Source organism: Danio rerio, chromosome 10 (genome assembly GCF_049306965.1).
Source record: "Danio rerio strain Tuebingen ecotype United States chromosome 10, GRCz12tu, whole genome shotgun sequence".
NCBI lineage: Eukaryota > Metazoa > Chordata > Actinopteri > Cypriniformes > Danionidae > Danio > Danio rerio.
The window spans coordinates 40,657,615-40,671,327 of NC_133185.1; the positions used below are offsets into that span (position 1 = coordinate 40,657,615).

Sequence of the window (13,713 nt, forward strand, 5' to 3'; positions counted from 1 at the left end):
GCTAGAAAACGGACAGCCGTCAGAAACCAGACTGCATTTTTGACGAGGAGATCCTATATTTCAAGGTAAGTGTGATTTGACAGAATTCGGATGAAAATGCAATTAGGGGAGCGCGGAATGTCATCTAGAAATGGGTTGATGGTTGCCAAATACCAAAAAGTCTCATAAGTTTGATTTTTTTGCGTGCTTATTAAAAGATGTACGGCATATTGCAGACGACCTGAAACTTACTGCAGTGTGACTCACTTTCTTTCGCACGTGGGCAGCATGAAGACGCTTTAAAGAGAACTATCTAGTTTGCTGCTGAAACAAATAGAGTTGTTTACTATATTACATTTATTTAAATAATAGTACTTTGGTCGTTAGAAATAAATGTGTGAATAAGATTTATATTGTACTGTTGCCTTTGTCTAGGTTATTAATTTTTTAAAATATTTTAATAATAAAATCCATTATTGGTTAAATGTAATATACAATATCACCTTCTCGTTAAACTCTTGTGAATCTGTGACACCAGGAGGTTTCCTGTAGAGATGATTTTCGTCCTGGCGCGGTGTTGCCAGATCGTGGCAGAAAAAAAACATTAGGCACGATTCTGTAAAACACTTGTAGATTCGTTTTTAACAATTTACCCACCGTTTGTCTTCCTTAACATCATTGTTTAAACAATTTAAAGACTTAAATCACACCAAATATCGTCGAAACCTATACTTCTAAGTGTAAATTTTACAACAAAGTCGCAGATATTAGCTGGACATGGCAACTCCCCCCTACCGTTTCTTTCCGGTCCATGCCCTCACCTAACTATCGATTTATTTTCTAACTGTTAAACTCAGTCGTTTTTTTTTTTGTTTTACCTCCCTCCTTCCTCCCCTCCCGAGTGTAGGCTATGAATTTCCTTCCTACCTATCGTTTCCGTTCACCGGTGTTTTTTTTTTTTTTACACAGATTCTGTGACGTGTATTCAGGCGTTGAAGTCAGGTCTGCGTCACTCTTGCGCACTTTGCAGATGATTCGTAGTCACCTACTGTAACCCTTTAAAGAGACAGCGCGCGCTCTGCCTCACACACGCACACACACACACACACACACACACACACACACACACACACACACACACACACACACACACACACACACACACACACACACACACACACACACACACACCTTTTATTTTTTTGCGGGGGTGTTAAAGAAGCGAGTGGGCGTTCATTTTCATTCAACGATGACATCTTTATTCATTCTGGATAAATTAATAACTGTAGAACTGAACCAGCACAGCCAGCGACACCAATTATACATATATTTATTAGAAACAAGTACACAATTGAATTGAGATTTTTAAAAAAGTCATTAAAAACAAATAACACTTATGTACAACAATGAAAGTTGATTCTGCGAGATCTCTTTTCATTTTATATTACAGTGAACGACTTTTTTCATGTCACCACCTTAAGTTTAACTTCTTAAATATATGTTTAAACAAATCCAGGCTTAATATGAACTTAAAAAGTAATACATTTAAACATTAATATACTAGGACTGTTAATGGGTTGTAAATGGGTCGTCATTTAGAATAAGGTCACTCAAAGTGGGGTGCTATAGTAAATGTATATATATATATATATATATATATATATATATATATATATATATATATATATATATATATTTGAACTGTGTTAGTATATGAAAAACAATGAATACCAACTACAATTATCATATATTACAATTATTAAAGAGTATATCCATAAAAAAATGATCAAAATAAATGCTTAAATGCAATTAAAATACATTTAATGTTCCAAATATGCACTATTTATGTGCATGCACTGCTATAGAAAATATTGCACTAAATAAAAATAAAATATAATTCAAATAATATTTCAGAATAAACTGTAATATTACATTTTTACAGTATAAACTGAGTCTTTATGTATATATTTTGGGTGTCAAGAAATTATACAGTTGCCTACAGTGCTCAGCATATACCTATATGAGTACACCCCATTTTTAAAATTATTATTTATATCAATTTCTCTGTAAATATGGATAATATATATTGGTGAATTTAAACAAAACAGATTTATTAAACAGGTATATTTATTAAAATAATATTTTAGTCACAAAACATCTTTAGAAATGGAAAGAAATCCATTTAAATTCATGCAAAATATTGCAAACAAATGAAAAAATACAAAATACAAACAACAAAATATCAACAAAATTGTCTATATTTTTGTTTCTTGTGATTTCTGCAATTTAAAATTTTTTTTTTAATTTACATATAAATTTGAGCTACTCATTTTTGAGCCATTATTGTAAGTTGTTTATTAAGATTAGCTCCAGATTTGGCTTCAGTTCTGACTAAACTAATGTATATGCACAAATTTAATATTGTAAAGCATCGTATAGAACATATTAATTTAAATAAGAGATTTGCAGGGGGTGTACTCGTATATGCTGAGCACTGTATATATAAAAGCAGAGGTTTCAGCACCATGGACAGCAGCCAGTGCATTTCCAAGCATGCGTCCTCCTTTTTCAGAACTAAATGCATTTAAGCTTGTTGTCACATCAATAAAAGACTATTATTTATCATAAATCATTTGGTCACATGAATAAAAGACTACTCTTTATCATATTCAGAATCAATATGTAAAGGCAACTTTCTGAGAGGTTGGAAACAGCGTCTACGTCACTGACCCGGCAGCGGAGCTCAAGGGAATCAATGTTCCCGAGAACATCCGGCTCCAACAAAACCATGAAACAAGCCATTTTATGCGTCTGATTTCTCCTACTGAAGCAGTGCTTTTGCCTTTGTAATGCTCTCTTTAATTACAGTGGTTTTGTCTTTCCATCAGTGAGCTGAAATGGTCTCGGTCTTGCCCAGCATGCCAGTAAAGAGAGTCTTTTCAAGCATGTCAGAACTTCATGACCTTGGCTCTAGACTGCTTACTGCTTATGGAGTCCGACAGTACAGTAACAGTCTACAGTCATGGCTACTGAAGTCTGGCTCCAGCATCACACACTAATACATCATTTGTACGAGAAGGGAAGCTCACGCACGCACACATACACACGCACATACATCAGAAACACTCGGCTGTGACGGCGAACAGTTGTGTGTTTCTGAGCCTGTATTGGGGGAGTCCTGTGCTATGGAGGCACATCGTTTCATCTGGCAAGCCAATAGGAACGCACCATTCCCAGTTACCATGCCAACAGGCTCTCATCCCTTCCTCTGCTGTCTCCATGCTGACCGTGGCTTTAGATTGTTACTGTAGCGTTGGCACGTGGTAACAGTCTACAGCCATGGTCGCCAAGGGGCAGGTGTTACAGCGACTACTGGGAAAGGCTAAATTATGTTTCATGAAACGCTAACATGGGGAGGATTTGCTAAGAAGCTCTTGCAGAATGATTTGATTTCAGAAACTAGGTCAGAGTCTTGGTTTATTTATTTATTTACTTATTTATGTCTCCTTCCCTGCATCGGAGAGTCTTGAAATACGGTTTGGGGTAGATTTATTTGGTTAAAAGCTTATTCCACAAAATTGATGGCATTAAAAAAAATACGGAGAATAATAAAAATAATACAAAACATTTTAGTCTTTGCTATGATGACAGTACATAATATTTTACTAGTTATTTTGCAGGACTGGTATTCAGCTTAAAGTGCAATTTAAAGACTTTACTCAACTAGGTTAATTAGGCAAGTCACTTCACTGGACAACAGAGGTTTGTTCTGTAGCTAGTCAGAAAAATCTTAAGAGGGCTAATTATATTGACCTTAACAATTGTTTAAAATTTCAGTTAAATTATTTTTAAAAAGGAATAATAAATAAAAAATAATAAAAAATATTTATACTTTATTATTTATAATTTCTTTAGCTAATAATATTAATTACTTATACAATATCGGTCAAAAGTTTGAGGTCGGTAGGATTTTTAAATGTTTTAAAATAAGCTTCTCCTGCTCACCAAGGCTGCATTCATTTCATCACAAATGCAGTGCTCGTTGTGCAATTGTGAAATGTTTTTGCACTATAAAATAACAGTTCAGAAGTAGTTTATCATTTAAATCAGGGGTCACCAAACTTGTTCCTGGAGGGCCGGTGTACTGCAGATTTTAGCTCCAACCCTAATCAAACACACCTGAACAAGCTAATCAAGGTCTTTCTAGGTATACTTGAAACATCCAGGCAGGTGTGTTGAGGCAAGTTGGAACTAAACCCTGCAGGGACACCGGCCCTCAAGGATCGAGATTGGTAACCCCTGATTTTAATTAATAATTTATTCCAGTGATTTTAAAGAAGAATTTTCTGCTTCATTACTCCAGTCTTCAGAGTTACATGATCTTTCAGAAATCACTCTATTATTAATTAATATTATTATAAATTTTATTATTATTAATTGCAATAGCAATAAAAGCAATAATGAATGGAGTAATAATTTCATTTGAAACAACATACAATAAGAAAACAGTTAAAATAAATAATAAATAAATAAATAATAAATATTTAACAATTTAACAATTTTTTTAAATGCTGCCTTGATGAAAAGAATAATTTTCTTTTAAAAAAACATGGAAAAAAACTGCCCCCAAGCATTTTACTGGTGGTTTATTTATGTATATATACAGTTGAAGTCAGAATGATTAGTCTCCCATTGATACTTTTTCTCTTTTCTAAATATTTCCCAAATTATGTTAAACAGAGCAAGAAAATTTTCACAGTGTGTCTGATAATATTTTTTTCTTCTGGAGAAAGTCTTATTTGTTTTATTTCGAATACAATAATTCTTTAAACACCATTTTATTTACAAAATTATTAGCCCTTTTAGGCTAATTTTTATTTTGATAGTCTACAGAACAAACCATCATTATTCAATAACTTGCCTAATTACTCTAACCTGCCTAGTTAACCTAATTAACCTAGTTAAGCCTTTAAATGTCACATTAAGCTGTATAGAAGTGTCTTGAAAAATATCTAGTTAAATATTATTTACTGTCATCATGGCAAAGATAAAAGAAATCAGTTATGAGAGATGAGTTATTAAAACTATTATGTTTAGTAATGTGCTGAAAAAGTCTGCTCTCTGTTAAACAGAAAACGGGGAAAAAAATAAACAAGGGGGCGAATAATTCAGAGCAAATTATTAGCCTGAATTATTAGCCACCCCCTGAATTATTAGCCACCGTTTATTTTTTCCCCAATTTCTGTTTAACGGAGGAAATATTTTTTCAACACATTTCTAAACATAATAATTTTAATAACTCATCTCTAATTATTGATTTATTTTATCTTTGCCATGATGCCATGATTTTTTAAGACAGTTCTATACTGCTTAAAGTGACATTTAAAGGCTTAACTCAGGTTAACTAGACAGGTTAGGGTAATTAGGCAAGTTATTGTATAACGATGGTTTGTTCTATAGACTTTGGTTTGCTAAAAAAAAAAAAAAAAAAATATATATATATATATATATATATATATATATATATATATATATATATATATATATATATATATATATATATATATATATATATATATATATAGTTTAAAGGGGCTAATAATATTGACCTTAAAATGTTTGTTTTTTTAAATTACAAATTGCTTTTATTCTAGCTGAAATAAAACAAATAAGACTTTCTCCAGAAGAAAACATATTAGCAGACATACTGTGAAAAGTTCCTTGCTCTGTTAAATATAATTTGGGAAATATTATATATACACACACACACACACACACACACACACACACACACACACACACACACACACACACACACACACACACACACACACACACACACACACACACACACACACACACACACACACACACACACACACACACACACACACACACATATATATATATACAGTCTTTTAAAATTTTAGTTTTTTCTACGATAACAGTACAAATTCTTAAGGGGTGCGGTATCTTATAATATCTTAAAAATCTTAAAGGGTGTTATAATATTGACCTTAAAAATTATTTTTTGTTTAAAAAAAACAATAAAAGTATAAATTTTTTAATTATATTTTTAAAAAGGATATATATCCTTAACATCTAATGAAATGAACTCATGAAACGTCCAGAAGTTGTGAATATTTAAATTGGATATGCGTATGGTGGCTGAGCGAGCTCAAATGAGCTTTAAATTAAGTAAACATGCAAATAGAAAACCACTCACAAATTTGATTTGATTACAAAAGTGTTGTCACGATGCTGAATTTCGGTACCAATCAATACTGAGTTTTTAAAAAGGTCCTTTTCTCACTAACATTTGAGCGCTGTTGGTCACGTTCTTAAACAGCGCTGATTTGTCACTGTTCAAGTGCTCAACTGAAATGACTGTGATTGGCCGTGAAGGTCATCAGTTTGCTGCACTTCATTGGGGTTTATTGAGTGCAAACACAGATACATATACCACAATGGAAATGTGTCGGGGATGCCCAAAAAGTGACGGACTTGGCTGCTTCCTGTTTAGATTCAGCAGCCCATTTAATGCTAATTGTGGAAAAAAAAAAAAAAAAAAACAACAACAATGAACTGTATGGATGTCAAAATAAGCAAAACTCTTACCTCTCAGGGTCCCCCCGACACATATCTGTAGTGGTCTGTGCTATTTGCAGAGAGTTTTTGTATTTGCATGTGTTGTGAGAATTTGGATGCACGCGTGTTCAAACTGAAAATGTTTCCTCCATTTTGTTAATGTTTTCTTATTTGCATTTGTCTTAAGTTGCAGTGCTTTTGAGCTTGGTCATCGTAGATTTAGGTTTCAGAATTCATTGTGGCAAAAAGGCTCATTTGTGCCAATTCAACAAAGTCCACTTCGGGCTATGTTCCATATATAGTTAAGACAAATGTAATGTCCCAACACTTATAAAAAGATTTCTTGTCTTGGAGCAACATCTGGAATGCAGCAGGAAATAAATTGTTTCGAAAATGCTGTGCAAAAGTTTTAGCATTTTTAACAAACTCCTCCAGGATATAATTAGATCGACACAAATTTTGGGCAGCATATGTTACGTTGCATTTTGTGATGTTTAATCCCAAGTACTACAGTTTTCATTTAAGGGTGCTTCTCTGACAAATTTTGATGCATCACCATGAAAGAGGACGTTGTTATAAATAAAATACATACACCACCTGACAAAAGTCTTGTTGTCTATAGAAGTTTTAGGAACACTATAATAGCTTGACTTCTAGTTGATCATTTGGTATCAGAAGTGGCTTATATGAAAGACAAAGGCCTCTAGATTATGCTCATTTTGCTAAAATAAAATATAACCATGCCTTGATTTTAATTCTTTAATTAGGACAGCAAGGCTTAGACAAAAGTCTTGTCACTTAACAGAAATAATGTAGAGTATAGAGTATAAAGTCATGCTGCAGTGGAAAAAGAATTAATATTGTGCATGACTTCCATGAGCTTAGGATCCATACATCTCTGCAATGACTCTGACAACTCATTAATAAAGTCATCTGGAATGGCAAAGAAAGTATTTTTGCAGGACAATGCCTCTTTCAATGCCTCCTCCATCTTACCCCAGACATGCTCAATAATGTTTATTTCTGGCGGCTGGGCTGGCCAATCCTGGGGCATCTTAATCTTTGCTTTCAGGAACTTTGATGTGGAGGCTGAAGTATGAGAAGGAGCGCTATCCTGCTAAAGACCTCAGGCTGTTGGTGTTGCCATCAACTCTGCAGATCACTTGCACGCCCCCATACTGAATGTAACTCCAAACCATGATTATTCCTTCACCAAACTTGACTGATCTATGAGAATCATGGGTCCATGCATGTTTCAATAGGTCTTCTGCAGTAATTGTGATGATTAAGATGCAGTTCAACAGATGATTCATCAGAAAAATCTTCCTTCTGCCACTTTTCCAAATGATCAACTAAAAGTCAAATAATTTTTTGTTGCTCTTATAACTGGGATCGACGACAAGACTTTTGTCAGGTAGTGTATGTCCAATCTGCCCCAAAATGTACGTCTACATGTCCTAAGGTCAAATCTGACTCCAAACTTAGTTTAGTATGGTTTTAATTAGAAGTTTGTAATATTTTTCCTATACAGGACCAGTATTTGAGTAAAAAATATATAATTGTGAGTCAGATGCTCAATATTCATACAATATTCAAAATAATGTCCAAAAATGTAACCAGGAAGGCCATATGAAATATACACACACACACACACACACACACACACACACACACACACACACACACACACACACACACACACACACACACACACACACACACACACACACACACACATACACAAATGAAGTCAGAATTATTAGCCCCCCTACCTGTTTATTTTTTACCCCAATTTCTGTTTAATGGAGAGCAGATTTTAATAACTCATTTCTAATAACAAATTTATTTTATCTTTGCCATGATGACAGTAAATAATATTTGACTAAATATTTTTCAAGACACTTCAATACAGCTTAAAGGCTTAACTAGGTTAATTAGATTAACTAGGCAGGTTAGGGTAATTAGGCAAGTTATTGAATAATGATCGTTTGTTCTGTAGACTATCGAAAAAACTGTAGCTTAAAGGGGCTAATAATTTGACCTTTAAATGGTTTTTAAAATTTTTTAAACTGCTTTTATTCTATCCGAAATAAAACAAATAAGACTTTCTCCAGAAGAAAAAATATTATCAGATACTGTAAAAAATTCCTTGCTCTGTTAAACATAATTTGGGATATATATATATATATATATATATATATATATATATATATATATATATATATATATATATATATATATATATATATATTAAAAGGGGGGCTAATAATACTGACTTTAACTGTACGGTAGTTGTAATTTAAAAATGATAGCATTATGTCCAACCTCTTAAATCAACATCAACAACAATATTTAGAAGATAGTGACGCACTTGTGTTATTTGTAGTTGAGTGATGATGTAACTGCACAAAAGGGATGTCACTTTTACGGCTGTTTTACATGGGGTTTTTGTGAGGGTAAAGATATTATTTGTTATTATTCTAGTCCCAAGAGTAAAAATTAAGTATAAAAATAATTTTTTTTAATATTATATGCAAAATTCTTTATCCACAAACAAAAATTTCTTAAACCCTCTCCCTCATGTGCCCATTTTTTAAACTGAAATTGATTCCTTGCTTAAAGCTATACGTCTATCTAGCAACAAAAAATTCTGCAAGTTAATAGAAACTTATGAAAATATCATGCTTCCAGTATGTTAGTTATTAATGATTTCTGTATTTTTTTATTTAATTTAATTTTGTACTTCCCCTTTCTTTATTTTGTTCTTTTTTCTTTCTATTACTTCTTTTTTTTGTTACTTATTGTTTTTATCATTTTGTAATTGTATATTCTTGTATTCCAGTCTTCTAAAGATTACTTCCTGATTTATATTGTACATTTCTTCTTTTCTAAATAATAGTTTATTATAAAAAAGTGTGTTTTTATGAGGGTAACAGCAGGTAAAATCATTGACATTTTATTAAAAAAGGCACTTGTGCCAAAAACATTGCCTAAATGTTTATTTCTGAGTTCGAACAACATGTTATTATAATTGTTGTATCATTCCGCCTTCAACTTGCAAATTAAAAGTTCAGCTAAAAAAGTAAAAAGGAAAGGAATGCGAAGATTCAAATAACATTTAATCGACTCTAATTTAAAACAACATTGATAAAACAATAATGTAATGTTTTGAAATCACACATTTATTATAGCCTAGTTACAGCACTTTTATGTTGGTTTATTTCTCAAGTAAAAACGAGATTCATTTTATGCAATGACTCTAATGTATTATCATTAATTAACTTTATTCTTATCACAGCTTAAGTCAACACAAACAGACTTGCTTTCTTGTGTCATGAATTCATGTAGCGTACCAGTGCTTTCTAATGTTTTCCTGATGATTCAATATGTTCCCCGATGACCCAGTGATTCATATTCTTCATATGGAGAGCCAGCGATTGCTCCTTTTCCCCATACAGTTTCCTGTGGAGCAGAGAAAAGCAGTTTTAATTAGGAAAGTGTGACAGATTATATGTTTAAAGCGTATTTCATAACAGCCGTGGATATTTTTAGTTGTTTCAGTGCTATCTGGAACGGGTGTTTTGCTGAGTGACAAGTATTAAATCAGCAGAGTTGTGTGAAATGGTTCGTTTCTAGTGGCGTTAAATAGAAAAAGGTTTAAAAAAGAAGTCTGAATGTTTTGCAGTCGTATGTCGCCATCTGGAGGAGAGAGTGTGAAATGGCACAAAAAAATTCTGTGATGAAAAATGTTCAGATGAAAACGAAACGAAATAAAATGTCGGCATTTAAACACAACAATCTTTGGTTTTCATTCATTTTCAGTAATTCTAGTTTTGGTTGAGTAAATTAAATATGTTGTTGGTTATCATGCGTCTCATGTTTTTATGGTAATAAATTCATTCATTCGTTTTCCTTCGGCTTAGTTACTTTATTCATCAGGGGTTACCACAGGAGAATGAACTGTCAACTTATCCAGCAAATGTTACACAGCGAATGACCTTCCAGCTGCAACCCAGTACTGGGAAACATCCATGCACATTCATCCACACACATACACTACAGCCAATTTAGTTTATTCAATTCACCTTTAGCACATGTCTCTGGACTTGTAAGGGTAACCAGAGTAGCTAGGGCAAACTCACGCCACCATAGGGAGAACATGCAAACTCCACACAGAAATGTCAACTGACACAGTTGAGATTATAACCAGTGACCTTGCTTTGAGGCAATAGTGCTAACCACTGAGCCACCATGTCGCAATGGTAATAAATTAAATAACTTATTTATTGTGATTGTTATGTTTCAATTTGGCAAACAATATTAAATAAAAGCCCCTTCTGTTCCTAACTAATCAGATTATATATTCATTGTTGTGCTTTTAGTGTAATATTATTGAAAGTTTTAATGATAGTCATTTTGTCATTCTTCTTTGTTTTAATTTATATCTGTTTTTTTTCTTTTAGCTGTAGTTTTTTATTTTATTTTTGTTATTTTACTTTAAAATTTAATTAGAAAAAAATTACAACTAACTGATGGAACTGTTGTGTTAGTGTGGTGACTTTTAATAGAATTTTTATTGAAGTTATTTTAGTTTTAAGTTAACTAAACTAATATAGAGAAATAATAAAGAACTATTTTGTAGCTGATATAAAATATAATCTAATTTTGTTGTTGCTTTTTCCCTCTCTATATGTTTTTATTAGTTTATATTTATATATTATGAGTATTATATACTCGAAGTCAGAATATTTAGCCCCCCTGTTTATTTTTCCCCCAATTTCTGTTTAATGAAGAGAAGACTTTTTCAACACATTTCTAAACATAATAGTTTAATTAACTAATTTCTAATAACTTATAACTTAATAATTTATTATATCTTTGCCATGATGACAGTAAATAATATTTGACTAGATATTTTTCAAGACACTTTTATACAGCTTAAAGCAACATTAAAAGGCTTAACTAGGTTAATTAGATAAATTAGGCAGGTTAGGGTAATTAGGCAAGTTATTGTATAATGATGGTTTGATCTGTAGACTATCAGAAAAAAATATAAAGCTTAACGGGGCTAATCATTTTTGTCCTTAAAATGATTTTAAAAAAATTAAAAACTGCTTTTATTCTATCCGAAATAAATAAAAAAAGCCTTTCACCAAGAGACAAAATGTTATCAGACATACTGTGAAAATTTCCTTGCTCTGTTAAACTATTATTAGATAAAAATGTTGACTTCAACTGTATATACTGTAATTAAAATTTATTCAATTTGTTTTTTAATAGTTGTCTACTGCTTAAGTTAAATTTGTTTTATATTTATAGACTTTTTGAAAACGTAACACCCAATAGTGTACATAATGTATATAAGTTAACAAAATTATCTCAAGTGTTATTACCCGATACAAACTAGAACACGCACCAAAACACTAGCAAACAATACAGCAAATATAGTAACAGCAAAAAAAAAAAAAAACTCACCAGACTAATGGAATACGTAACAAAAGAGAATGACATGTGAAAAGAAGAAAAATATATTAAAAAATAATAATTACAGAGACATTATTATATATATCCAACTAAATAACTCCATATTTTGCCATATATCTTTTGTTTCCCAAATCTAGAGAAATGTAAGCTTCCAAGCTTTAGGGCTACTTGAAGGTGTCATGGATTTCCACTCCATTAGAATCACTCTCTTGGACAGCACCATGCCAAACATAAGGGAGAGTTGTTGATGTTGAGTTAAAGCCTGGTCTGAACATCCAAACAATGCTAATTCCACATCAATTTTAATGTCTAATTCAAAAGCCTGGGTATAAAGTCCGAAGATATTTCAAACTTACTCTTAACATTTTCTGAATATTCTTGCGATTTGTACACTGATGACATTGCTTGTTTTTCTGCAATGCACATGTTGACTATCTTCCACAACAAAGCGAAAACAATGTGACAGGCCGATAGAAACCTTTTTCCCTACAAGTAAGAGACCATGTGCTGAATTTTCAACCTCAGCACATAAACTCTTACTGTTTAGGGCTTAGGGCATCATTCAGAGATGAACACACATACACACACAACATCTCTAAGAATAATTAATTACAAAACAGACAATGTCGGCTATTTAAGCAGCAAAAGAAGCAAAAACATTTTAGAAATGACAAACACCACTGACTATCATGCATTAAAAGCAATGACTAGAACACATTATCTCTAAATTAATATCATTTTCAGGAGACCTGGAATTAGGCATGGGCTGGTATAAGATTCTGATGGTATGATAATCTTGGATAAAAATATCACGATTTCACAGTATTGTGATTACTGTTCTAAAATATTTTCTTTTTAAATGTCTGGGTAAAAAAACTACAACTTTCCCTCCTATTGAACACAATACATTTTATTTTAAGAAACATTTATAATATTTTGTAACAGTAGCTAAATAAATAAATAAATAATAAATTAAATAAATAGATAGACAGATAAAAAAATAAAGAAAAAAAGAGTAAAAAAGAGAAATAATAAAAAAGAAAGACTGAAAGTTTAAAATAAAGAAAAAAAGACAAGAATAAAGAAAGAAATTAAGAAAGAATGAGTAAAAAAGAGAAATAATAAAAAAGAAAGACTGAAAGTTTAAAATAAAAAAAGACAAGAATAAAGAAAAAAATTAAGAAAGAATGAGAAAAAAATAAACATTTTAAGAAAAAAGAAAGAAAAAGTAATAAAAAGGAAACGTAAATAAAAAGTGAAGAAAAAACTAAGGTGAAAAAAAAAGAAAATGAAGAAAGAAAGAAAGAAAGCAAGCAGGAAAAAGAAAAGTAAAGACTTTTTTAAAGAAAAAAGTTAATTGAAAGAAAGAAGGAAAGAAAGAATGATGTAAATAAGTGAATGAATGAATAAATAAAGAAAAATAAAATAAAATAAATAAATAAATAAATAAAAAAGGGTAAAGAAAGAGAATAAGTAAATTCGAAGAAAGAAAGAATAAAAAAGTTCTAAATAAAGGAATAGTAAAAAGAAAAGTGAAAAAAAGAAAGAAATTAGGAAAGTATAAAGAAAGAAAAAAGAAAGGCAATGGTGAAAGAAAGAAAAAGCAATAAAGAAAGAAAATGTAAAGAAAGACAAGTGAAGAAAAGTATTAAAATGAATCAA

General features: G+C 31.5%; 2 non-coding genes across 2 annotated transcripts; both read left to right on the forward strand.

Annotated features, from left to right (window-relative positions):
• The first annotated feature begins 2,927 nt into the window (after positions 1-2,927).
• On the forward strand, positions 2,928-3,020 carry mir212-2 (microRNA mir-212-2). Its single transcript, NR_161918.1, has one exon. It is a non-coding gene; the product is annotated as a microRNA mir-212-2 (primary transcript).
• Positions 3,021-3,238: 218 nt separating this feature from the next.
• dre-mir-132-2 (microRNA 132-2) lies at positions 3,239-3,357 on the forward strand. Its single transcript, NR_030081.1, has one exon. It is a non-coding gene; the product is annotated as a microRNA 132-2 (primary transcript).
• Positions 3,358-13,713: the final 10,356 nt, after the last annotated feature.